Source organism: Numida meleagris, chromosome 11 (genome assembly GCF_002078875.1).
Source record: "Numida meleagris isolate 19003 breed g44 Domestic line chromosome 11, NumMel1.0, whole genome shotgun sequence".
Classification (NCBI taxonomy): Eukaryota; Metazoa; Chordata; class Aves; order Galliformes; family Numididae; genus Numida; species Numida meleagris.
This window is the reverse complement of record NC_034419.1, coordinates 4942804-4957630: the sequence shown is the minus strand read 5'-3', so window position 1 is coordinate 4957630 and position 14827 is coordinate 4942804. Positions and strand designations below refer to the sequence as shown.

The 14827-nt window shown below is 38.5% G+C and overlaps 1 protein-coding gene across 1 annotated transcript in view; it reads left to right on the top strand.

The window, feature by feature from the left end:
• Positions 1-14827, top strand: part of EFCC1 (EF-hand and coiled-coil domain containing 1) — a 48601-nt gene that overhangs the window by 19493 nt on the left and 14281 nt on the right. The gene's annotated exons all lie outside the window — the stretch shown is intronic.

Here is a 14827-nt window from a genome sequence, read left to right as displayed (position 1 = left end):
CTGTGAATGGGTGCACAAAGACTCTGAAGGTAGAGGTGTAGGGAACAGCTACGCCACAGCGGTAACTCTGGTTTTAGAATTGTGCAGGGGAATCCTTGGTCCTTCCACAACTTAGGCTACCATTTTTGTACGCAGGTGATACAAAGTAAGATTAGCAGGTAGGAGATGAAACCTTATTTGATCTTAGGCTTTAAGCCAAAAGAATACAACAGCAGCAGAATTCAATTACAATTTCCTAAGCACAAAGACTTAGGAAAGACTTAATCAAAGGTCCCCCCTTTGATTAATAAAGGAATTCATGTTGATGCCAGCACAAGTAAGTCATGTAAACCCTGCTCACAACAGTGGTAGAGGTTTCTCAGACCGTGACTTGCTGGCACACCTCATTACTTCATGAGCAAGTCGCTGGGGACTCTCTGCCATGGTACAGAAAATAAATACAGTTAGCTGCAACAGTAACACATCCCAAAACTTGAAATCAGTTGGGTTTGGCTCTGCTGAGTTACCACACTGTACTGGGAGAGTAAGATACATTGAGTGTTACTCCAGTTGTCTCCATCTCTAAATACAGAGTGCAATAAACAGTGCAACATGCACAAAGCAGATGCATTGAAGAAACAGATCTTGTTTTAACAGCAGCTATTGTAGCCCTTCATCTAGGTGAAATTTGTGAGAGGAAAGTTGTAAAATCAAGTGAATAAAACTAGGGTGACCATGTCAAATTGCACAGGACAGAACGAGACAGACAAACAAAAAAACCCCACAACACTGTTTCCTAGAACCCTGCACAGTTTAGTTTAGAAAAAACACTTCCATAGAATAGAATTGCCTGAACCTGATTAAAAGATCGCGTACAAGAATCTCCTTTGGAACGAAGGCAGGCATTTAAGCATTGCCGTTTATCAAGATGTTGCTAAAACCTTTGCTGAACAGTAACGACACGCTCTGAAGTAACCTTTGATGAAGCACAGCCTTTCTCAGAACTGAAGCAAGCAGTGGTCTTTAGGGATGCTGGGAGCTTGTATGTCTGCCACTGTGTCTTTCCTACACTGCTGTGAACCCAAGAACCTAGATTTCTATTAATTTGATAAGTGTTAAACAACATTTTTTAAAACAGCTGCCAGAGATCTCTCCAGAAGACATTCATCAGAGTTGGCTCCTAAAGGTTGCTTGAGTCAGTTGTGCATAACATGATTTTGAAATCCTCTGAAATAGATTTGAGTGTGATATATCCTTTCTTTCTGTTATTAATGATGTGTTTGGGTTTTAACTAGAGATCTGGAAATGAAGGGCTTGGCTCATCACTTTCAAGCAAACACTTCTTCTAGAAAATGAATTTTTTGTTGTTGTTCTTTTCTGTTTTGTTGTGGTTTTATTTTTTTTATTTTTTTATAACCAGCCTAGACCTTTCATCAAATCTGCAGCCTATCACTTCTCAAAAAAGCATTAGTAGTGGCCCTTACATCTGAAACTAAAATCATTTCTATTTCCAGTAGGATAGAAGCTTGAAAACAAGCCATATTTATCCTAAATGTTCCAGTTCTGGCCAGGATGAGTACAATTCAATGAGCCCTTGCTAATGCAATCCAGACTTCTGCATGCTCATGGGATGTGGTCATTAATCCCTCAAGGACATAAATGTACAGCTGGCTTTGTTTACTGCTAGTATCTTTATTGTTGTTGTTTTAAATGAGCCGCCAGCTATTTGATGTTTAGGTACTCGTGCCCTGTTTCAAGGAACTTATAACCAGAATTCCAGGCAAAGCACATTACATTCTACCCTTAGCTGTTATTGCCAGCCTAATCACTACAGTGAATAAAAATTCTCTGGTAGAGGATTATTAGCATCTCTCAGTTACTGAACAATATGGCACACTGCACAGCATCAAAACATCACATAATGAAAGACTGCTGCAAGCCCCTTCAAGTAATAAGTACAGTCAAGATCATTTTAGTAACTATAACTGATACTTTGGAGTGAGAAGGGGTCTCTACTTTGACATTTCAGGCTGAACATGATACACGTTGCCCTTGCACTACGTTGATTTTTTCCCCCAGTTAGTTGTTTAAAGCATCTACAGAAAACAAAAATAAGAAAAAAAATCTACATTCACTGCAGAGATCTACTTCTGTTTTGTTACAGCCCATCTCTAATCAAACAATATCTCCAGGCTCTGCAAGAGATGTATAGGCAAACTCCAGTGCATTCAGTAGTTTTAACGCAAGCACGTAAATAAAAGCCAGCAGGCTTTATTGAGGGACTAAGCTGAAAGAAACTGCAAAACACTGCAGCACATCAAGCCTGTTTCTGCTCTGGTTTCAATGGGACTGCTTCAGATTTGCAAAGCCTCTTTCACTCAGCCTAATGGAATTTTAAGAAGTACAACACGCCAAGTCTAAAATGTTTTCATGAAGTTCTATTATGGAGGTAGTGCAGCTGTTTTAAAATAGCAGCACTACCAGCCAAATGGCATGGGTAAGAAGTTGTTTTCTGCAGAGGTTTTCTTGTTGTTTTCTGTATAGGTTCTATTGTTGTTTTTGATTGTTTTATTTGTCAAGGATTGAAGGATTATTAGATGCATTTGCATTGTGATAATTCTGAACTTTTGTTTTACCCACTTCTGTATTAAACGAGCACAGAATATATTATCCCTAATATTCTCAAATACAAACACCACACTGTGAATGCCAAGTCCGTCTTCCTGGAGTTTGGCTTTACTAAATACACAAAATGAAAGTAAGATTAAGCTCTAATTTCTCCTTAAGGATTTACAGATGTAAGGGTTTAATTCTCAAACTGATGTACCCTAATACATTTCCCTTTGCAGCCAGCAGTTTCCTAGTGTGACTACACTTGTTTTTAAGGTGGAGAGTTGCAGACAACCTTTCACATCCTTTTTCAGTGCTTGCAAAAAAAAGTTAAAACAACTTCTCCAAGGCAGTTGGTGCTCTATAGGAGTTTGAGAATAGATCAGGAAGGGGCTTCGATGTGAAACCTATAGAAGACTTTCTTTAACAAGTTTTTCTACATGTCAGATTTTATCCGAACCTTACTTCCTTTTCATAACACACCCATGAATCTGAGGATTTGAAATTTTTATTGTACAATGCAGAAAGAGCTGAGGGAAAAAATTAAGTCTCGTATTGGATGCAAGAGGGATGGATCAGCATTAGGAAGTTTGGGATCTCATCCAAGGCTGAGGCATATGAGAAACTTTCCAAAAAACTTGTCCAGGGTAAGAAATCAGCAATGGAAAATATGGCTTAAAAATCTGGTTGCAGCAGTTTAGATATTAGCCACCTACTATGAGCTAAAGTGAAAGGCTAAATATATCTTTATAAATCCCTCATTTCTTTTTATTTGACTATAGTTCTGTGATGTTAAATTTAATCATTGTTTTTGCAGTAAGATAATACAAGTAGTATCACCTACGGTTTCAAACAACTGCACTTATTTTGAGTCTTCCTCCTAGTGCTCTGTTACAGTTTTCTGCTTCTGAGAACTGTTTCCTGTTTTTCATACAGATTTCCCTCTTTTCCTGTGGAAATCTATTGAGGAAACTCTATGAAAACAAAAGGAAGTATCTGCTTCCAAATACCTGTAAGCCTGTCCAAAAGATCTGTCTTTGCCCACTCCGAGGCTCCTGCTGTGGGCAGGGGCTGCCTGTGCTGTGAGCAGCACTGTGTGCTATGGAGGCAGCTGTGAGCCCACATGAGCAGATTGCATCTCGCTGATGCAGTGGGGCCACTGCATGGCAGGAGGTCCAAAAAAAAAAAAAAAAAGGGAAAGCCCTGCAGTTAAGTATTGTCAGCTTAAAAAAAATAAAAAAATAAAAAAATAAAAAATAAAAAAATAAAAAAAATAAAAAAAAATAAAAAAAAGAGGAGAGGAAAAAAAGAAGCCAAAATCCTTTGTCAAAAAAACTAAATTAATGTCAGCTGGGAAGAGCGAATCCTGGTTATGCAACCTTCCTATAAAGAATTTTCCTAGTAACAGTTTCCATCTGCTCCCCTTCACCACACTTGTTAGCTCTCTCACTTGAGAAGAACTGCAGGGCTGCTCTAGAGCCTGTGCTGTCCACCCATAACCAGCCATTTCTCAGCGGGTTAGGCTCTGCAGCACTGAATCACGCATGATTAAAGATTCTACCTAAATCATGTGCCTTTTTTAATAACCCACTGTTGGCATGTTGTGCAATATCTTAAACACGCAGCAGCTGAAGCAGAATCACTCTCAGAATTGTTTTTGTGTTACTTCAATTACCTTTAATGTAGCTTTAATGTAGCATTGGGCATTTGTGGAGTTTCCAGTTTGTGGAGCTAGAAAAATCCAAAACAGCAATAGGAATTGAATGGATTTCAACCTAATTTGTTGTCTGTTTCTGACAATCTGCTAGGCTCCACAGAATCTGGATTATATTTACATCGTAAATACTGCAGCTCTTCTGGATGCTTGGGTATTTCAGAGAGGAGCAGCAGGCACTGCTAAAGCACGGAAGGTGGTTTTGTTGCAATTTTTCAGATCCTTTTTAAAATAATCTATATGCAGTTTCCAGGACAGTTACTGTTTGATCAATCAATATTTTTGTTGTTGTTGTTAAAATGTAGTTAGAAAAAAATGGGAGTGGGGAAGAATCAGTTATTTTAAGTTGCTAGCAAAACCAACCTGTTCCTTTGTCCTGAAAGATAAGTCCTAATATCAATTCCATTATCTCAAGGGCTCCCATCAGAATTTCATTGGACCACTGTCCTAATAGAGAGCACACCTTACCCCGTCAGGCTCTGAAGAGTCTACATACAAGCAATCATCTTAGAACATTTTCACAGCCATATGATATCAGTGCTGGATAAATTACAACAATGCTAGGTTTTTCTATGTCTAATAAAAATATTGTGGATCTTTATGCCAGTAGTGCCTACTGATGTCAGATAGATTAGGTCATGATTCCCTCAAATTGATACAAGATACATATAAGTTGTATGTAACCTGGCCACATTTTATAAAAATACATACACATGAGGATTCCAATGGATACAGTGAAACTAAAATTTAATTAAACTCTTTGGTGGCAATGAGGCTGCAGTTAACAAGAATTACGCACTTTCTCAAGTACTTTGCTGTTACAGGAAAAGATGCCTTGTGTACCTGATGAACTTATTGGAACTGGGGTTCATCCGATAAAGAAATAGAGCTGTCAGCTGAAGTACTGCTGAGATAAGCAGAGATTCACCTCTGGTGAGGCCAGATGAGCCAGAGTGCTTAGCACACAGTGTTAGAAATAAGTTCTTATGTGAGAGGGAGCAACTATATATGGTTATGTTACATTTCTGTCATTGGCATTTCTACCTCCTAATTGCATTCCTTTGTCAGCTATAAAGACAGTAAATGGCTAAATAGAAGCTGCTATGGTTGCTGTCAAAATATACCTAATAATAGCCAAACTTTTCAGATCTCTGTGAACTGGTAAATAACTTATGAACGTTTAGGAAGGAAATAAATTATTTGGGGATTACTGTAAAGGCACTGTTATGTTTTGCAGATCACCTACCAGGACATAAAACTTGAAGAAAACAATGGGCGTGCTGCCTTCAGGAAACTTAAAACTACTTCAAAACAGACATTGGAATAGTAGGCACAGGGCTTAAATATAAAGGAACCTGGAGAACTGAACAGTATCTAATAATGAAATAGCCTTCTTTAAAGATCTGAGGATGCTTTACAAACACTAGTGGAGTAGAAAACACAACATGATGAGGTAATTGTTATTCTCATTTCCTGATACAGGATCTGAGGAACATGGAAGCCGTAACTTCCCCACATTCACAACAGAAAGTTGCTGGCACCGACACCTCGCGTTCAGGTCTCAGAGCAGTCCCACGCTCTTTCACTCTGAGCTCCCAGGCTCATCTTTCACAGCAGGAAAGCTCTCTTGGAGGAACACTCAGGCACTTATGCAACTTTCCTGGGAGAACTTGAGTACCTGACTTAGGGAATTGACAGCTACTGCCTCTCCTGCTAATAGCAATGTGCAATTTTCCAAAATGCCTAGTAAAAACTACTCAGAAATAACTCACAGGCAGTTAAAGCACAGAGTTAAGTGAGCCATCTTCCTTTTCTGACTCTCCAAATTTGTTAGGCTTAAACTGTGCGAAGCTCTGAGATAAGGACAGAAGGAACTTGCATGACAGTAACTATGAATTTTCAGAGTTTCTGCTACATTAAGTGATACGTACAGTTTTACATGCATGCAAACAGAACTGAGAAACAACGTCTTATCAAATGATTTAAGCTTAATGAGCTGAAGTCAGTAGGATCTCCATCCCACTGAAAAGTACTCCATGCCCCTACCCTTTGGAAGAACACTTTTCTTTACCTAGGAGACATTAAAAAGATTTTCATGACATACACTGTAGCATACGGGAAGTAAGGGAAAGATTCCTTGGGATTAAATAGCACACGGCTACACAGTGGAATATATGAGGTCTATATAAGGTCTTTTTTTTTTTTTTTAAATACAAGCAATGGCAGAAGAAAACTAAATACAGGACAACAGCTCCACTGCGCTTGTTTATCTGCCACGTATCCATTATCTTCCCTATATATACACCAGTGTTTTAGAATTTTGTGGTATTTCAGTTACTCTTGTTGGTTGTAGGCTTTAAAAAACGCACTGACATTCATCAACACTTGCTGAGCATTGACGGAGACCAGACAGTGGATGTGAGCACAGTGAAGCAGTGGGTGGTGCATTTCAGAAACAGTGACAGTGGGTCACCTCCTCTGGTGCAGCTTGTTACAAGCATAGCATGCAGGCTCTTGTTCATCACTGGCAAATATGCAGAGCTCATGGTGGTGACTATGTTGGAAAACAGTGTTTTGTAGCTGAGAATTTGCTCTATGAAATAGTGTTATTGTGCTCTTTGTATCTGTTGTCGTTTCCTTAGAAACAAATAGGAGGCATTACTTTTAGAGCAACCTGTGTGATTAAAATAATTGTTCCAGTGCAGAAGGAAGGGAAAGTCAGAGCTGTATAAAAGGTAAGAAAATCAGAGTAATGGAATGACTGCCATTTCCACGCCTAGTAAGACAGTTGAACCTAGGCTTTTCGCTGAGACTTCCAAGTTTTGTTCAAGCTTTAACAAATATCTTCTGAGCTAGCGGTTAAATCAAGAACAAGTGATACATACTTTTTTCTAGCTTTAATTAAATCTGAATTGTATGCATCCAAGCTCTAGAAATTCAGGTAATTATGCTGAATGTCTCAGCAGAAGGGTGTGGCAATAGTTCTTTATTCCAGTGGAGCAACATCTGGAAACGATTTCCTTTATTTTGTTACAAAACAATTCCTTAATGGGGAACAGTATCTGAGTGACATAATTCCAAAGTGATGCGTGTTTCTCCTAGATAAATCAGTGGCTATTAAACACAAAATACCCCCCACAGAGCAAAAAGCAGTTTCATCCATCTTGTATATGCTCAGAACTACCACCATACAATATAATCCCTCACTAGGTATAGGATTTATAAAAGCATTGCAATTACTTCATCTGTTTAGCTTAATTATCTTCCATTAAGCTGCCCAAACAACTAACAGTTTATTAATGGTAAATTAAAGTTTCAAAGACGAACAAGTTTAGGAAAGCATCAGATAGCAATGCTCACATCTTGAGCTGCATTTCAGAGCTGAAGGCGATGCATTCTGCAAGCCACAGGAAGAAACCTGGCCGTGCCATTTTAGTTCAGCTTCCTTTTTCATATATTTGTAATAAATTTAAAGCGTGTATGAGTGCGTGTATCCTTGCATAAAGGCATCTGTTTTGTACTTAGATGGGTCTTACTTGATATACTAATATTCATCTTAACTGTGTCAGTGGCCTTATGTGTTACTCTGAATATAAATGATTAGTTCATCTCACAGTATAAAACAATAGACAAGAAAGACTACCATCAAAACCTGCTGGTAATTTCACGTGCTCATTCTGACTTACATTAATGTTCACAGTACCAAGTATTTTAGAGCAAAACAAATATAGCTTTTGTTATTCCATGTTTCAAATGCATTTCTCATAAGCCACAGTCTCAAATCCCACACAAACACCAAAATCAGGACCCAATTATTAACTGTACATAGGTAACACAATAATTACCTATAGAAAGCCTAACAGAAGTAATTTGCCTGGCATTATGCAGGGTCTCCAGCAGAGACAGGAGTAGAGTCCGCTTCCTGAAAGGCAGAATTTCACTGGCTTAATAATGACTCTGTCCGTTCCATCCCTGTGCATCTCACCTGACTGGCTACTTGCAGCTTCTGCCACAGCCAAGAAAGAACCTCCTCTGGAACGGGGCAAGGGTCACATAGGAAAAATAACTGGCAATCTTACAAATAACTCTAATGTAATGTGTGTGCTCCAGGACTTGAGGCAACCTTATGACATTGTGTAAGCTGAGAGCCTTGGGAAAAAGAAAAAAAAATCTTCTTAAAGCATAAGAATGTCAGGTAGCACTGTCATGACATCTGTTTTCTACCAACAGGGTCAGATTCTCTACATTCTCTGCACAGATTTCTACTCTGAGTTAACTGAACTGCTAACAGCACAGTAAATTATCATCCTCCGCGTGGACTTGCAGAGGGGGAGGAGATACTAACTTACGGATGCTTTTCCCAAACATTTACTGATAGGAGAGGAATGACAAGATGACAAGAATTTGGATACCATATGAAATTTTACTAGGGAGTGTGCTTGCCACTTAAGCACCCTCTTCTGTATATTTCATTTTCTGTCTCTTTCTTTCTCTACCCCAGCCCTGTCTCTTCCTCCATGTCCAAGTCTGCTGTTGCTGCAGTTCTTACTTTAACTACAGTACCTGCTCAGGGAGTCATTCAGTTCTGTGTTTCCTTCAGCAGTAAAACCTGATTGAAAGGTCTCCCTCCCAGCTTTGCACTCCTGCTAAAGCCCTGCATTTTTGCATTCCCTGGAAAATGCAATGCCTAGGGCTACGCATTGATCCAAATGTTAAACTTTTCTCCAAAATTAGAAGATGGAAAAGGTTTGTGTTGTCTCAAAAATGCTTGAAATCATCATAGAAAGAGCTGTATGACAGTGAGTCATAACTGCTACACTCTGCTGTGCATGACAGTAGCATTGCAAGGTTTGCCTGTTTCTATACAATGTGCAGAAAGATGGAAAGATACAGTAAGAAAACGTTGCCATCAGCACAATGATTTTTGCTGGCGACAGTGATTTTGGCAAGAAAATTGAGGCAATCAGCCAATAACAGGAAATCTCCCCAAACTGTAACTCGTATTACAGAAGCTCTTATGATCCAGTTTTGTCCTTATTTCAGTATAAAACCAGGATATTTAGTCATCCTTAGTAAGAAAAATCATGCTTTTAAAAATTTCTTTTTAATGGCTTACAGATTGAGCAATTTAAAATGTAAGTTGTTCGTAGAATATTCATTCAGTGTGATTTCTGCTGCAGAGGAGTCCACAGCTTAAAGCATCAACTGCAGGCAGATGTATTCAATTAGCTCTAGTGTGAAAACAAATTTAACCTGTACGACATATGAAAAGCCATAAGACAAAATATGCACACTCTGTGAGCTCTGCCATTCCCTGGTGGAAATGAGCCAAAACCAAAACCATTTCAAGTTCCCTGAACTCTTATAGTTTGGGTATAAGTAGCACAAAAATAAAATCACACCAATTTTAGTTAAAAAACACAAAACAAAGTCTAGCTTACCAGACAGCTTACCAGTCTGCCTCACCAGTAGTTCGGGCCATATACATGTCAAAACAGTTGTTTGATCTGCTTTAAATAAGTCTCTAAAAGGGAACAGTTAAGGATCTATGAATGTGAAGGTAAATAATTCCTTAGAGTTATCTTACGATTAGCAAGGAATTATTTAAGTCAGAGACTTGTTTAGCACCAGAAGCAGGTGCAGTTTCGCTGCAGTTGGAAGTTTCCATAACAATAAGCAGAGTGCCAATTAAAAGCCAATTAGTCATGGATATTACTTTAAGGTCCAGTTCTTTCCAGCCCTCTACTCTTCAATTCCCCTTCTCTGGAGCTGTCTATTCTTCTCATTACAAAGACCCGAACATGCTTGGGACTGTGTGCCTGTCACCAGGGAGACCTCGCTGCACCCAACACAAATGCTTCCCAGGCACCTCCAGAAACACTTGCCCCTCTGATCTTTGCCCTAAACAAATGTGCTGTTTATTCACATTTCTTCTCATTTATGAAGACCCATTAGACGCTGCATGAATACTAATGAGAAAAGAATTTAATCTATGCTTAAGAATGAGTGGAGATTCCACTTTTATGCATTTACCATGACAGTGAATGCAGACTGCTTGGCCTGTTTCATTATGCTTGTTCTTTAAATCCTGGGATCTCCCTCAGTTTAAAATTAAGTGTCTGGATCTAGCACTAAGCTTTGCTGAACAGTAAAAAGCTCCTAGATAAGAAAAAATAACGTAGTGTTAAATAATATGATGAGAAATCAGATTATGGTGTTTCCACCATCAAAAAACATCACTGTGCCTCCATTCATGCCTCCATCACCTCACTTGGGATGACAAAATATTGTGTACTCCAGTAGTGTGGAGCATGAAGCAAAATTCTGCTCTGTTTTGCTTGCATCTTCTTTTAAGTTCAGAAAAAATTGAGAAAATCCAGCCACAAATTTGCTGCCTTCTTGAAATACTGCCCAGACTCAATGTGGGATTCTATTTTCATGTTAAGCAAACAGTCCCTTTCTTCCTGTAGACAGCAAAGATTCATTACTATAATTAAATTTACTCTTCTAGTTCTGTGCCCAAACTCAGAGGAGAACCTTCAGTCCATCTCACATTGAGTGTCTAGCAATGGTTTTAAAGGAATGCCCAACTTTTCCTTGCATCAATATGAGCATCAGCAGCTCCCTTTCCCCCTCCCCACCACTTTCCATACAGTCAAAAAGACTTCTGGCTCTGCCTCTCTGATCTTTGGCTCCAAACTTGCTGCACTATTGCCTTACAAAGTTTTGGATTACAGGAACGAGAAACAATTGTTTATACATCCCTTCCTTAAAACTCCATTGCACAGGACATTCCCCATCCCTGTTCCTCCCTGCACGTTGGTCCTTTCCCTTCACCTTCCCCAGTCACTGCTATGGATAAAGCAGCCGGCATCACATCATTCTGGATGCCTGGCAAGGCACACCATGGCAATTTATCTCCAGTGCAGTTATTTCCAATAGACCCTTGACATTTTATTTTAGCTCATCAAATGGAAGATCTCTTGGGTATTTTGTTTGTTTTCTTTTAAAAACATCCATATTTACTCACTGCCCTCCCATGTTTTCTTCATCTTTATCTGGCACAAAAAAGCTCTGGAATTCCAGCTTGTCTGGCCATGTGTTCCTTCACACACATTTAAAATCTGCTCAATTTCCAAACTTCTTGAAATAGTTGCACTTGCTATGCTTGGTTTTAGAAAACAAGGCTTAAGCTTTGCTGCAGTTTTATCTAGGGCATAAAAAATCATAGCTTTGCTGTATTTCTGCTGGGGAAACTAAGGCATAGATGACAGAGCCTGTGCCAGATCTAAATTTTGATTCTGAAGCACCTGGGTCTGAAAACCCTCGCTCAAAGTCCACATTTTTCTAGCTCCCCAGATGAATATCTCCAGAGAAGAATGATACGGCCATCTTTCATCACACATTGAGCAGCAAGACCAAACACACCATCTGTATGGCTCTCTTTTTCTTTCTCAACATTTAAAGACAGCTGATGACAACATCTCAGGAGAATTACTATAGAAAAAAAATCGGAGATTGTACTTTGCATTTCATCAGCTAATTTTAAGTTCCCTTATAAGAACTGCAGAGAGGTGAAAGGTGTTATTTATGTCTATTCTGAAACTGGCCAAAATGGATGTAGGCTAGTATCGTAAGTCCTCACAGAGGCACTGAATTTTATGGGAAGGGCTTTAAATATATGTATTTTTTTCTTTTTAAATAAAAAGAAAAAAAATCAGAACTTCTCAATGTTCTTTGGACTGCAAGCTAAATTGAAATGAGGCTGCCAGATGTAATACGTTATTACCATCAACAGATCTCCCATTAAACATTACAGCACTTACCCACTTTAACATAAAGATTTTTGCAGTACTTCAATATCTTAGCCTTTTATGGGTTAGAAATTTTAACCAGCTTTGACATGACAGTTAATAGTCAATGAAATCTCAGTATCTCTATTTCTAGCTCCAGAAATCTCCAAACAGATGTAAGTTATACTGTAGCTCAAAATTAAAAGAACAATCCACAAATACCAGACAGCCATCAGAAGACCATCAGTGATTCCTGTTGGCTATCAGGCCTCAACTTATTTTTCTTTAGAAACAAAGGAAATCAGCATATTTCAGAAAAGTGAAGTGTAACATCCTTGTTCAAGGAAATATTACTATATTTCACATTTACTGACCAAAAACTAAACTCACAGCAAAACCCTGCAGTGATAATCCCAGGAGCCTCCATTTTGAATTCCCAGATTTGCTATTTGCAGGCTACTTAATGATTTCCCCCCTCCTTCCACTCCCTGAACTTATGAAAGCTAAATGACTGGCCAGGCTTCATTCTGGAGGCTGCTATTTCCCTTGACTTTGCAGGAAATCTGATTGTTGCTAAGTTTATGGTATTAACTATAAACAAAACACATCATTAGTTTTCATGCAGTCAGCTCTACTGGAGGGAGTGAAAAAGGAGCAATGCTTTCTAACGTAGTTTGCCTCAAGTTTCTATCCTAAAGATTCTTGAAATAGAGACTTTTTGTTTTGTTAGATTCCAGACTGTATTCACCTAGTGCACGTACGCTCTCACAGATAGCATGAGATCCAGTACTGGTGTGGTTCTTCAGAAACCAACAGCAGCTGTGGTATTTTAAACAAAAGCTGTCAGCACTACTTATCTCTAACTTGGCATCAGCTTTCCTATTACTACATCTCAAGCCTTGTTTCGAGCAGTAGTTGAACTTACTGGCAGGAAGTACTTGTAAGGTTTGCACAAAAATATTGTGTTCTACAACTCGCTTCAGCAGAACTAATTTTCCAAGAGTTTTAACTCAGTTTTTGCTGATGAACATTTAACGTGTTAAGTGCAAGGAATGTTCAGTATTCATCAAACCAAAACTAATCCTAGGAATTGTTTAGAGGGAACTTAATTTACTGTAAATCTGGATTTGTTTGGCCGCCTTCTGCATGTAGATAATTTGTGAACTACATTATGGCATCCTACTGGGAAAATAATGTGATGGTGCTATTGCGTGGTGTAAATGGGGAAGGATATTGATATTAAGTTTTGAAAGTAAACTGTTCTCTAAATTGTAGAAAAGGAAACAATAGAAAAGTACTCTATATGAAGTATATTACATTTCATTACACAGCATGCATGTGTACTGTATACAGCCATGTAATTAGCTCTACTCTGTTCATTTAGCTCCATATCCAAAAAGTTGCTTATTCCTACCTCTGAAAATACTTGATATAAATTTTATGTGTGGACTGATTTTCCATTTACCTGATATAACAGTGTTTTTATTACAAACATCTGGTTTTATAAATCCTTCATAGCTGTAATTTCACTAACATTTTGTGGGATTGAATTACGTATATATAGTGAAAAGAGCAAGACTGCTAAAATAAATTCAGTACTATAAGTTGTCTCAGTTTCATGAACTGCATTTCTGCTATTTTGGATGTAAGTAGGATCATCTAGATTCATTTCCTTTGTCACCAGTATTGCATACTGCCATTGTATTTTGTCTAAAATAACAATAGTGATAGCAATACTGTCTTTCAATGTATCCATTAGAACATTTTAAATTCAACTACATGTAAATTAACTCTGGATTATTCCTCCTACTTTGAATTTCCTTAAAGGTACTGCCTCAGTGCTGTTTTGCTAACTATAACTTCCTCAGTCCAAACAATCATTCTTCTTCATGAAGGAATGTCACGTGTGGCTCTGTTCACGTGTCATTCTTTTTGATTTTCCAGTCTCTTCATCCCCAGTACTCAGGAAACTTAGATCTGAGATGCCTGAAGGCACCTTCACGATGTTTTCTGTTCTTTATAACTCAGCACAGAATTAGAAGGCAGAACTATTGCATACTAATCTTAACTTTGTTGTTGAATTAACTGCATGGTCTTGTTAAAAGCTCCTGAAAACCAAATAACTCAGAAATCTCAGTCTCACTGAAAAGAATGGGACAAGTTTTGTACGCCTTTGTGAATGCAGACCATAAACTATGTATTTTTATATATAAGGTGTACTGAAATGCCTCACAAGGGCAGAATGAAAACCAATTATTGAGTATGTATAAAGCATTTGAACCTGTGAAACGCAACACTGCTGCCTATTACTGCTATCCATGTGACACCTCGTTCCCTGCAGTTTGATTCGAGGGACCCACAAAAAGCCTTTAATATTAGCATTAAGGAAGATGATGTTCCTGCAGGATTGCTTTCTATTACTGGTCCTTAGGCTGAACTGAGGCTTGGTTCAGTGCTGTAGCCTGACATTTATAAGCCTAAATACCAGTCTAAGTGACTGGATGCCAGACTTGCCACCCTAGCTATAAACGTGCTTATGTTAAAAATGAAGCATGCACTCTATCACTGACAGTGGAGAAGGGAGATTTTACAGCCAGAGTAGACTGTTTCCATATATATTTTCCAGATGTCCTTGACATGAACTAAAAGCTACAAGCAATATTTAGTTTTTATTACCTAAATATAAGAGTCGTTGAAATCCACCTTCCCTTGATTACAGCAAAAAAGGACT